Below are 13,953 nucleotides of genomic sequence, written 5' to 3'. Positions count from 1 at the left end.
GTATACTTAGAGGCCATCCAACGCTACTTAGGAAAACAGAAGGCGCGAAACCAATGGTTAATAATTGCCGGGGATTTTCACTTGCCAGGGGTTGACTGGAACTCAATTACCGTAGAGTCACAGGAACGAGCTAACTGCAAAATGCTGCTCGACATTGCTTTCGCTTACGATTTAACCCAAGCAGTACAAGAAAGCACTCGAAAAACGGGAACAGTGCAGTCCATATTGGACTTAGTATTTATTGATGGACGGTTTGAAAATTATCACGTACCAGTTGAAGCTGGCATGTCAGACCATCAACTTGTATTTGTACAAATCAAAACGAAGGTTCCCGCAACAAATGTTAAGGAATGCGCTGCGCACGTCCCCAGTTTCGCTAAAGCTGACGACACGAGCACCATTGATTATTTGTCGTTTCATCTAGACAGTCTGAGCTCTGACGATGACATCAACGCGTTGTGGGCAAGATTCAGAACCATTATCTTGCCCTGTGTAAACTCATTCACAACATTAAGGAAGAAATAAATAAGCGTAATCCCTGGATAACGCGAGAGATTGTTCGTCTGAAGCGAAAACTAGGAAGACAAAGGAAACTAAAAGATCGTGAAAAGATATCTAACCTATATGCGCAGCTGCGAATAAAGCTTAGACAAGCAAAAAAAGAAATATTACGGGGAACCACTTACGAACTTCATGGTATCCTCTCCGCAAAAGTTTTGGCGTCACTTGTCGCAAACCACTCAAAGCCAATACAGCATTGTTGTTAACGACGAAATCATAACTGACTGTTCAAACATTGCGTCTTGCCATAATAAGTTCTTCCAGTCTATCTTTTCAAATGTTTGTAATTGCACTGCTCCAACTACAGTAACATGATTTTCAGACGTGTCAGATATGCCAAAAGTACGACTTAGCTATGGAGGAATACTATCGCTGCTGCTAAACATCAAAGGACAAAAATCTGTGGGTCTGGATGGAATTCCAAATGCCTTTTTGCGAAGATACGCTGAATGGGTTGCTCGATACTTAGAAATTATCTTTAATGCATCCTTGCAACAAAAACGTGCCCCAGACGACTGGCTTGTTGCAGAAGATATCCCGATACACAAAACCGGAGACAAGCAGAAAATTGAACATTGTTGACCAATTCTTTAACCTGCTTCTGCTGCAAACTCCTCGAACATATAATATCAAAAGCAATATATAAGTACCTAGAAAATAAGAAAGCACTAGATTCGAACAACATGGCTTCCGGCAAAAAACTGTCAACTGTCACGCAGCTCGTTCAAACCATCCAAGGCTTTTCAAAAGGAATAGATAACGAAAAACAGGTTGATGCAGTATGCCTTGATTTCTCAGAAAGCTTTTGATAGGGTTCTTCATAGCGAATTATATATCAAATTGAAACAGCTTGGAATAAATAACAATATAGTGGAATGGGCCTGGTCATATCTACCACGTAGGACACAGTACATACATGACATAAATGGCTACCAGTCCGATCGTTTATTTGTAACTTCAGGCGTCCCCCAAACGTCTGTCATTGGACCGATATTATTTCTGGTTTATATTAATGATACTTGTTCAGATATTAATGAAGACGTTACTGTACGACTGTTTTCCGACGACTGTTTAATTTATAGAGAAATATGTAACCACAATGATAAAAAAATGCTCAATGATGCACTGGCATCTATTGAAAAATGATGTGAAACTTGGAAAATGAAATAAATAAAAAAAACTGTTGTTTTACGTGTTACAAAGAAGGTTAAGCACGTCCTAAATTTTGATCATCAACTAAGTTCCATTGTGCTAACTACCGTTAACAAATGTAAATATTTAGGAGTAACAATATCTGAAGACCTCAACTCGACTCAACATTTGCTCTACCGCTGAAAAGAAGTTATGCTTCTTACGTCGCAAATTAAAACTCCCTCCAGCCCCCGTAAAGTTAACAGCGTATTTATCAATAGTAAGGCCTACACTAGAATATGCAAGCATCATATGGGACCCTTACCAAAAAGGATTAATTCATAAAATTGAGCGGTTGCAAAGAAGGGCGGCTAGATTGATTTTTTTAATCTACTCCCGTACTTATCCCGTAACAGAGATGCTGCAAGAACTAAATTTACTCCCCCCCCCCCTCTTGGAACGCCATCGCGCAGCCACACTAAAATTCCCGTTTTTGCGCTTTCTCAAAATTTATTTAACTTTGATGCAGCGCTGTACCTAATTCTGCGACAAGTCCGGAGCCTACGAAGTGACCTCCGCAGAAACTTTCTAGTCTCTCAATCTCGTGTGAACACATATGCACACTCTTTTTTCCCTAGAACCATAAAAGCCGGGAATGATTTACCAGATGCTATATGTCATTCTCAAACTGTAGAACATTTTGAAACCAAGGTTACAAAATATTTTCTAAGTGAATCGTCATGATCTAACATATCTCGTGTTAGATGTAGAATGTAGTACTGTTATGAATAATTTTGTGATGTACCAGATGTCCGATGTATCATGTAAGTTGTAGAATTTAGTATCGTGATCCATTTTTTCGGCTATACATTGCTGCTTTATGCTTGACATAACGGTTGTTATGTCAGATTTTGTATTATAGTTATGTATAATGGCACGCCGTGAATATTACTTCTATGTATTAGCTATATATTGCAATAATGGGTACAAGCAATAATGTGTTTTGTGCCATATTTGTACCCCACCCCTCTAACGGTCCAATCGGCCAACAGTACTATCAAATAAAAAAAATTTCAAGAACCAGCTTAAAGGGTTTTTAACTTACTGCAACCGACAACGCACTCTTAGTAGATACACATCTGTTCTGCGTAATAAAAATGTATACTTCGACATAAAACATGTAAGTATAATGTCGGCTAATAGGTGTCTGAAAAACCAAGCGATCTCTTAATTAAATAGCTCTATATATCATTCGACTGGTTCTTTGATTTCCTTGATTTTCTTTGATTTAGCCATTTGGCATGTGCCAGAGGGTGTGTGGTGTGTACCCATCTTGGCCAACTTTTCCCGATTTGAATCTCTGCTAATGTGACACTGGAGGTATAGAATCCTTCCTCCTTCAAGCCTCTTGTCACGATTTCATGGCAAATCAAATCTGAGCTCCTGAATTTGAACGGGACGCTTAAGAGAGGGAAAGCCTGATTTTGACGTCATGTGTAGTCATCCGACAAAATCATTTCGGCCTGTCCCCATCTCCGACCCAGGAAACGATTCTCTGGGCATGTAATTTCCAAAGAGAGTGAGCTCAAGATGAAACTCATGCGGCTGCATCCATTCAGGTTCAATAAATTTCTGACACCGTCTCTTCAATACTGAGTGCTTTACAGATTACCATAAGATGCGAGACGGTTAGCCCCGCAATTGAGCTTGCACAATGCGAAAATGCGCAGATATGAAGGCATTCTTTCGTGCTAGGCGCCCATTTCAGTATTCTTGCAAATATTATTGTCAGTACTATAATCTCCAAATTATTCCAGAGTTCCCCACAACAGCGTGTCTCTTATTCAAAGTGTGGTTTTGGATCGTAAAACATCAGAATTTAATATTTTGTTTTGTTTTATATGTCGTAAGCGGGGAACAGCAAAGCACATCTTCCAAGGCTGTTGGGAAGGCGAAGAACAGTATTGTGGGAGATTATGCAACGATCAGCGAAAAAAAATTTACCGCTAGCTAGATGCCTGGGACAGGCCGCCATTGCAATATGAACCTGGCAACGTTTAACGCTAGAACGTTATCTAGTGAGGCGAGTCTAGCAGTGCTATTGGAGGAATTAGAGGGCAGTAAATGGGATATAATAGGGCTCAGTGAAGTTAGGAGGCCAAAAGAAGCATATACAGTGCTAAAAAGCGGGCACGTCCTGTGCTACCGGGGCTTAGCAGAGAGACGAGAACTAGGAGTCGGATTCCTGATTAATAAGAACATAGCTGGTAACATACAGGAATTCTATAGCATTAACGAGAGGGTGGCATGTCTTGTTGTGAAACTTAATAAGAGGTACAAAATGAAGGTTGTACAGGTCTACGCCCCTACATCTAGTCATGATGACCAGGAAGTCGAAAGCTTCTATGAAGACGTGGACTCGGCGATGGGTAAAGTCAAAACAAAATACAGTATACTGATGGGCGATTTCAATGCCAGGGTAGGCAAGAAGCAGGCCGGAGACAAGTCAGTGGGGGAATATGGCATAGGCTCTAGGAATAGCAGAGGAGAGTTATTAGTAGAGTTTGCAGAACAGAATAATATGCGGATAATGAATACCTTTTTCCGCAAGCGGGTTGGCCGAAAGTGGACGTGGAGGAGCCCGAATGGTGAGACTAGAAATGAAATCGACTTCATACTCTGCGCGAACCCTGGCATCATACAAGATGTAGACGTGCTCGGCAGGGTGCGCTGCAGTGACCATAGGATGGTAAGAACTCGAATTAGCCTTGACTTGAGAAGGGAACGGAAGAAACTGGTACATAAGAAGCCAATCAATGAGTTAGCGGTAAGAGGGAAACTAGAGGAATTCCGGATCAAGCTACAGAACAGGTATTCGGCTTTAACCCAGGAAGAGGACCATAGTGTTGAAGCAATGAAGGACAATCTTACGGGCATCATTAAGGAGTGCGCAATAGAAGTCGGTGGTAACGCCGTTAAACAGGAAACCAGTAAGCTATCACAGGAGACGAAAGATCTGATCAAGAAACGCCAATGTATGAAAGCCTCTAACCCTACAGCTAGAATAGAACTGGCAGAACTTTCTAAGTTAATCAACAAGCGTAAGATAGCGGACATAAGGAACTATGATATGGATAGAATTGAACAGGCTCTCAGGAACGGAGGAAGCCTAAAAGCAGTGAAGAAGAAACTAGGAATAGGCAAGAGTCAGATGTGTGCGTTAAGAGACAAAGCGGGCAATATCGTTACTAATATGGATGAGATAGTTCAAGTGGCTGAAGAGTGTTATAGAGATTTATACAGTACCAGTAACACCCACGACGATAAGGTGAGAGAGAATAGGCTAGAGGAACTTGAAATCCCACAAGTAACACCGGAAGAGGTAAAGAACGCCTTGGGAGCTATGCAAAGGGGGAAGGCAGCTGGGGAGGATCAGGTAACAGCAGATTTGTTGAAGGATGGTGGGAACACTGTCCTAGAAAGATTGGCCGCCTTATATACACAATGCCTCATGACCTCGAACGTACCGGAATCTTCGAAGAACGCTAACATAATCCTAATCCATAAGAAAGGGGACGCCAAAAACTTGAAAAATTATAGACCGATCAGCTTACTGTCCGTTGCCTACAAAGTATTTACTAAGGTAATCGCAAATAGAATCAGGAATACCTTAGATTTCTGTCAACCAAAGGACCAGGCAGGATTCCGTAAAGGCTACTCAACAATAGACCATATTCACACTATCAATCAGGTGATAGAGAAATGTGCGGAATATAACCAACCCTTATATATAGCCTTCATTGATTAAGAAAAAGCATTTGATTCAGTCGAAACCTCAGCAGTCATGAAGGCACTACGGAATCAGGGTGTAGATGAGCCATATGTAAAGATACTGGAAGATATCTATAGCGGTTCCACAGCCACCGTAATCCTCCACAAAGAAAGCAACAAAATCCCAATAAAGAAAGGCGTCAGACAGGGAGATACGATATCCCCAATGCTATTCACAGCATGTTTACAGGAGGAATTCAGAGACCTGGAGTGGGAAGAATTGGGGATAAAAGTTGATGGAGAATACCTTAGCAACTTGCGATTCGCTGATGATATTGCCTTGCTTACTAACTCAGGAGACCAATTGCAATGCATGCTCACTGACCTGGAGAGGCAAAGCAGAGGGGTGGGTCTAAAAATTAATCTGCAGAAAACTAAAGTAATGTTTAACAGTCTCGGAAGAGAACAGCAGTTTACGATAGTTAGCAAGGCACTGGAAGTGGTAAGGAAATACATCTACTTAGGACAGGTAGTGACTGCGGATCCGGATCATGAGACTGAAATAATCAGAAGAATAAGAATGGGCTGGGGTGCGTTTGGCAGGCATTCGTAGTAGGGGGCGTAGTAGGGGGCGGCAGAAAGTTAGGTGGGCGGATGACATTAAGACGTTTGCAGGGACAACATGGCCACAATTAGTACATGACCGGGGTAGTTGGAGAAGTATGGGAGAGGCCTTTGCCCTGCAGTGGGCGTAACTAGGCTGATGATGATGATGAGATGCCTGGGGAAGATTTTCGACGTTGTAGAATAACAGCAATGTTCGATTCGACATCGCAAAATCGCTCGGGCTCATAGCATACGAGAACAATGCCTGCACTTTTTTCATGTAGCATTCAACATATTTCCCCTTTATGACTACTTTCTGGAACTGAATAGCAACTTCTTCGAATTTAACAAGCACAGGATCCCAGTAGCTGACTACCTGTATAGAGAATATAACCATTTGTGAAAATCAAGGACATTTAGTGTGGGGACATTAGTGTCTATGTTCAGCAGACGTTCTTCCACTGAGTTACGCTCTTTTATTTATGGTGTAGTACATAATTGGGGATAAAAGTTGATGGAGAATACCTTAGCAACTTGCGATTCGCTGATGATATTGCCTTGCTTAGTAACTCAGGAGACCAATTGCAATGCATGCTCACTGACCTGGAGAGGCAAAGCAGAAGGGTGGGTCTGAAAATTAATCTGCAGAAAACTAAAGTACTGTTTAACAGTCTCGGAAGAGAACAGCAGTTTACGATAGGTAGCGAAACACTGGAAGTGGTAAGGGAATACATCTACTTAGGGCAGGTAGTGACCACGGATCCGGATCATGAGACTGAAATAACCAGAAGAATAAGAATGGGTTGGGGTGCGTTTGGCAGGCATTCTCAAATCATGAACAGTAGGTTGCCACTATCCCTCAAAAGGAAAGTGTACAACAGCTGTGTGTTACCAGTACTCACATATGGGGCAGAAACCTGGAGGCTTACGAAAAGGGTTCTGCTGAAATTGAGAACGACGCAACGAGCTATGGAAAGAAGAATGATGGGTGTAACGTTAAGGGATAAGAAAAGAGCAGATTGGGTGAGGCAACAAACGCGGGTAAACGACATCTTAGTTGAAATCAAGAAAAAGAAATGGGCATGGGCCGGACATGTAATGAGGAGGGAAGATAACCGATGGTCACTAAGAGCTACGGACTGGATTCCAAGAGAAGGGAAGCGTAGCAGGGGGCGGCAGAGAGTTAGGTGGGCAGATGACATTAAGACGTTTGCAGGGACAACATGGCCACAATTAGTACATGACCGGGGTAGTTGGAGAAGTATGGGAGAGGCCTTTGCCCTGCAGTGGGCGTAACTAGGCTGATGATGATGATGATGACATAGGAGTAGGTAAAAAAAGCGTATTAACCCGTGCGCTGTATTGTGTGATGCGTTGTTATACTTTATCATCAGTTCTTTCCTGTGCCGTGGAGTCATTGGCGGCATAATGTTTTTGGTATGACTATGACGTGCTGTTAACTGCTATCATAATGAATATCACAAAATCACGTAGAACTGTCACTCTATTTTGAATAACTTGCTTCGTGTTTCTTTTTTTAGAATGAAACCGATCTCATTATGGTCATGGAGGCGGTGCTTATAAATCATGATAGACGCCACTAGAGTAGGTCATGATAATGGGGCTGCGAGAGCAGCGGTTGCAATGTTCTGTAGTTAATAACTGATCAACATTATTAACATATCGTCTAGATACTAACTACTACGAACTACGTTACTACAGCCAGTTCATAACACGCTAGGAAAATATATCACAAACATTTCGTAACATATATTTGGTATACAAAATTTTCTTAACAGTGTACGTGTTCTTGGAATATGCATATATTGGAGTCCAGCAACAGCTTCTGTTGAATGGTGAAGGGTGGCTTGGGAAGTGAAGGGAATCATTAACCAAGTATCACTTAGAAATATCCTTGAAAGCTCCAATAATATTGTACATATACCTATAGGTCAATGTGGCTGCCTTCAGTTTTAGAGATTGGGCCGACTGCCCGCAGCTCTAGTGGCGATCGAATTCTTGTTATTATTTCGTCTGAAAGCACATATAAAATTGACAGTAATGAAAATAAGCGAAGAAGCAGATCGGAAACTGCCACTGGAAGGGCCACAACACGTGCCCACAGTTAACGGTGGAGGGTGAGGAAAATATAGAAGTTGAAGGTATAGGGAGGAAAGCAGAAAGCAAAGAACAAGATGACAGGTCCCAAGGACTAAAGAAAATCAATGGCAAAGAATATAGTACGGCAGTAGAAACAGAAAATCACCGCAGGTCGCAAGCACTAAAATATATAGAATACTGAATAAAATGCATCCAATGCGATTCAACTGATTCAATGCCGTCCAAGACATGCCGCATATACTGCTGCATAAGCCATACTAGTTCTTTCTGCTGTTGATATTTCCACGACAATTAAGCGTTTTTTTTGTCACCACCACCTGGCAGACCCTGCCGTGTAGTAATATTTTTCACATTTCCAGTTCATTCTCGCACCGTCTTGTAACGATCGTCTAAAAGCAGGTGTTTGATTTTAGATTTGTCAGTGTGGCTTCGGAGCATTATAAACATTTTTTCCCTGGACAAGGTAATCAGGGTCAGTTTCTTGATCAATGTGTAGTCTACATAAGCGAATACACATCATATTCTTTGAGCCCTTGAAGGTTGTGGTGTCACATTCTGCACGGTGAGCACTCAAAGCTCGACCGATACGCACTGCAGGGATCCTTTTAAAGTGACACTTCATCTGTATATACATGGAGGTTCACATCATCGTCGTCTACGCGCTGAATCACGAAAACGCTACTCACATGCATTCTTTGCGTTGGCAAAAGTTATTGCAATAAACGTAGGGCCGGTCTTCGCAAATGACTTCGTCGCCAGAACGGTTCGTAGGCTGCGAGCCAGTGACGACGGCAAACACATTTTAGCAAGCATGGCTGACTGATAACAAACAGTTCAGACGTTTCACGTTGAATTAATGGCATATTCATGAATCCACGATAATCAAGCCCTATCCTCCTCTCCAGAAAAGTGAAAGAGAGAGGAAAAGAAAGAAAGAAAGAAAGAAAGAAAGAAAGAAAGAAGGAAATGAAATTGTCAAACTTTCGCGAGCAAATCGAAACAACATATTGTAGGTGACGGCACTCGAAACGCCCTGCCAGATGGAAATGAAAAGCCACCTTGTTAATTTATGTTCAGTAACTGCATTTCGTGACAATCTTCACACTATATACGTTCCTAATTGGTTCAACGACAAGATTGAGCATCATTTTAGTATCTGATGAAACTTAAGGGATATAATGATACAACAGAATAGCTCATCGTTCTGTTTCAAAAGCCTAGTCTTGTCATTGTAAGGACTAACGTACGCCTGTAATATATGCTGGTAATGCGAACCGTTGAATGTCCATACTGAAATGTGGCGGGTTACAGAAAAGCTGTAATTGAAGCATTGCGTGTGTGCCAAGCCAAATTTGATAGCATACATTCCGTATATGTGATTTGTTAGAAGACCTGCCTTGGTACCGTCAGTTAAGAGGGCGGATCTCTTCAGTATTCTACCACGCGAATAATTCCAAGGAACGATCAATTTTCGGCTTTATACCATGCAAAAACGCGCCCTGACAGACAAGTTGGTGTTTCATAGATGCTATCGTGGACAATAGCACGTAGGCGTAGTAAAGAAATTATTGTGCGGATTTTTATCGGGCGTCCTTAGCGGACGCCCTATGGCCGGATGTCATCGCAGCTCCATTAGTTAATGATACCCGCATGGCGATAAACGTCCGTCGGCACGTGCACGGGTTATCTCAACCGACACTTCGGTACGCGGAGCCTCCCCTATGTCGACGCCCTCATCGTGGTGACTTGAGATGTTCTGAAGCGGTAAATTACATTTCCCCGCGTCAGAAGAGGCAGTGAAAAGTGAGTCACCGAGGTTTTAAACCTTCCAGAGTGGGCTTTGGTAGGCGGTCTGGCTGGCATAAATGAATACTCAGAAGAATAAATGTCTTAATAGCTAAATAATGGGGGCATTGGGTCCACTTTATTAGTTTCAATACTATATACGTATGTCTGTGCTATGTGTTAGCGCTTGCTTTCAGCCACGTGGGTTTTCGCCACCCTATGCGGCTAAATGTTGATGCACACACGCACGCACGCTCACACGCACACAAAGCCATACGTGCAAACAAGATTGGCGACTTATAAGATAGGGTCAACGTTCATAGATGTACTAAACATAATTTGCTAAATATCTTGTGCGTACAGGTTGTTCCTGGCTACTACTCACAGCGGTAGCATGCTCGCACATATTTTTGTACGGAGAGCTGATCAGCTCGCAGGGATCAGTTATTTCGGGATTTCAAAACGTCTATGTTCTACGCCAGGAGCTCTAAAAGAAAATCTACCGCAACTAGGTACAGTCCCGAGCAATGGGTTCTATAGGAAATAAGTAATAAAATCAGGGTGTTGATCCGAAAAAAAAAAGAAAAAACAGTTTGTTTCGGATTTGGGCTCAACTCGCTCAGTTCTGGTTCGGAGGAATAAAATTTTGCAGCGGTTTGCGAGCCGCTTCCCAGACAGGTTCACCATAGTAAACTTTGTCTTGTCATACGATGCCGACACGTTACATTGCGATATTGACTTGTCCGCATGGCGCATACGCAGGTCTTGTCAGGAGTCGGAAGGAATGGCTTCCCTGGCCCATGGCCGTAGTAGAAATTTATGGGGGCGTTCGAATATTGAAATTTTTAATCGAATAGAATACGAATAGTGGAGAAAAAGACGGCATCGAAAATTGAATTGAATATCGAATACACACAATTTCTAGAAAAAGAAAACTGAAATGAAACCTTCCCTTACAAAAATGACTTTAGACTGTCTATAGAAAGTCTATAGGCTTTTTATAGACGACCTTGCCTTTCTATAGATTTGGACGTTTGTTGACACAAAGTCTATAGACTGTCTATAAACGGAAGTCGATAAAGTTTCTAGTTATTTTTATCTATTCGCAGTCTGTAGACGGTCTATAGAAAAAAGTTGATAAGGTGTTTGTTTCTTTTTGTCTACTTCCTCTCTATCGACTACCTATAGACGAAAGTCGATACAGCCTCTATTTATTTTTCTCTATTATTTTTCTCTAGACTTTCTACAGACGAAAAGCGATAAGATTTCTATTTCTTTTTGTCTATTCGCAGTCTTTAGACGGTCTCTAGAAAAAAGTTGATAAGGTGTTTGTTTCTTTTTTGTCTGCTTCCTCTCTATAGACTGCCTATAGATGGAAGTCTATACAGGCTCTATTTATTTTTCTTTATTATTTATCTATAGACTTCCTATAGACGAAAGTCGATAAGATTTCTATTTCTTTTTGTCTATTCGCTGTCTATAGACGGTCTACGGAAAAAAGTTGATAAGGTGTTTGTTTCTTTTTTGTCTACTTCCTCACTATAGACTACGTATAGACAAAAGTCGATACAGCCTCTATTTATTTTTCTCTGTTATTTGTCTATAGACTTTCTATAGACGAAAGTCGATAAGATTTCTATTTCTTTTTGTCTATTCTCAGTCTATAGACGGTCTATAGAAAAAAGTCGATAAAGTGTTTGCTTCTTTTTTGCCTACTTCCCCACAACAGATACCTATAGACGAAAGTCGACACAGCCTCTATTTATTTTTCTCTGTTATTTGTCTATAGACTATCTATAAACGAAAGTCGATAAGATTTCTTTTTCTTTTTGTCTATTCACAGTCTATAGACGGTCCATAGAAAAAAGTCGATACAGACTATTTATTGTTGTTCATTCTTCGTCTTTAGACTGTCTATAGACGAGAGTCGATAAGGTTGTATATTTCTTGTCTATTCCCACTCTACCTAGTTCTTCAAAAACACGCACCGGCACACACACACGCACACGCATGCAACACGCACGCACACAGACAGCCTTACCTTTCCCCTTTTGCAATAACACCTCTCCCCTTTCCACCGCAGCGTCTTCGGCGCATTTTAATGTGGAATAAACGTGGATTCATGCATTCATTCCTGCACACATTCACGTACACCGCATCCCCCCACACACATATATATATATATATATATATATATATATATATATATATATATATATATATATATATATATATATATATACCGACATGCTCCAACGGAACATAATACGCCCCTCTGCTAGCCCTTGGTCACTCCCGTTGTTTTGGTTCGTAAAAAAGACGGCTCTGTTCGATTTTGTATCGACTACCGAGCACTTAACAAGATCACACGTAAGGACGTATACCCTATGCCGCGAATAGACGATACTTTGGATTCCCTGCAGGGTGCCGAGTACTTCTCCAGTCTCGATCTGCGTTCTGGCTACTGGCAGATACCTATGCATGAGGACGATAAAGAGAAAACAGCGTTTTCGACACCAGATGGGCTCTACGAGTTTAATGTCGTGCCTTTCGGCGTCTGCAACGCGCCCGCAACGTTCGAGCGCATGATTGACACCGTTCTTCGTGGCCTGAAGTGGAAGACTTGCTTGTGCTATCTGGACGATATTGTTGTTTTCTCGTCAACCTTCTCTCAGCACCTGAAACGTCTGGATGAAGTTCTCACGTGCCTTGCCAATGCTGGACTTCAGCTAAACACCAAGAAATGCCATTTTACGAGCAAGACGATCAAGGTATTAGGTCACATTGTGAGCAAAGATGGCATTCGGCCAGATCCTGACAAGGTTTCGGCAGTTCGGCACTTCCCTCGTCCCGAAAAGACCAATGATTTGCGCAGTTTTCTAGGCCTCGCTTCCTATTTTCGCCGATTCATACGAGACTTCGCCTCAATAGTGTCACCTCTGCACAAATTACTGGGTTCTAATGTTCCCTTTGTGTGGTCTCCCGAATGTGAATCAGCGTTCGCCCATCTAAAGCGCGATCTCACATCTGAACCAGTACTTCGTCATTTTCATGAAGCTGCCCCTACCCTCCTGCATACGGATGCTAGTGGTCACGGCATTGGTGGCATTCTCCTACAGCGAGACGACACTTTAGGTGAGAGGGTCGTCGCGTACGCAAGTCGCGTTCTCACAAACGCCGAAAAGAATTACACCATCACGGAGCAGGAATGCCTAGCTATCGTTTGGTCTGTGCAGAAGTTTCGACTTTATCTTCACGGCCGCCATTTCACCATATTTACAGACCATCATGCATTATGCTGGCTTTCGACGCTGAAGAACTTGTCTGGACGACTTGGTCGGTGGATCCTTCGTCTGCAAGAATACAACTTTACTATTACCTACAAGTGCGGAAAAAAAACACCAGGATGCAGACGCGCTTTCTCGCTGTCCGCTTCCTATGACACCAAGCAATGGACTTCCAACTATCATCCGTGAAAAGCTTACGCACGACCCCTCTTTACATGCTTTCTCGTTGGCCACTGTAGAGGAGGTGCCTACACACGACAACAGATTTTTCCAATCTCAGCAACTTGCAGACTCTTACTGTCGGCGCATCATAGACCACCTTCAAGGAGCTTCGCGCCCGCCTAAAGCCCGCCTTCGTCGACAGCTGACGCAATTTAAGATTCACAACCGCGTCCTGTACCGTCATGTCTATCACCCTGACGGTCAACGCTGGGTTCCTGTCCTGCCACGCTCTCTACGTGCTCATGTCCTGCAGGCTTCTCACGACGACATGACTGCTGGTCACCTTGGTTTCCAGAAAACCTATGACCGCATCAAAGGTCGCTTCTACTGGCCTGGATTGTCCGCCAGTGTAGCGAGGTATGTGGCTTCCTGCGCCCTATGTCAGCGTCGAAAGCTCCCTACATCAGCTCCAAGCGGACAACTGCAACCGGTTCCGTGTCCGTCGCAACCATTTGAAGTCGTTGGCATT

This window comes from Dermacentor andersoni, chromosome 1 (genome assembly GCF_023375885.2).
Source record: "Dermacentor andersoni chromosome 1, qqDerAnde1_hic_scaffold, whole genome shotgun sequence".
NCBI classification, from domain to species: Eukaryota; Metazoa; Arthropoda; class Arachnida; order Ixodida; family Ixodidae; genus Dermacentor; species Dermacentor andersoni.
The sequence above is the reverse complement of the archived record's forward strand: the minus strand, read 5'-3'. Positions refer to the sequence as shown.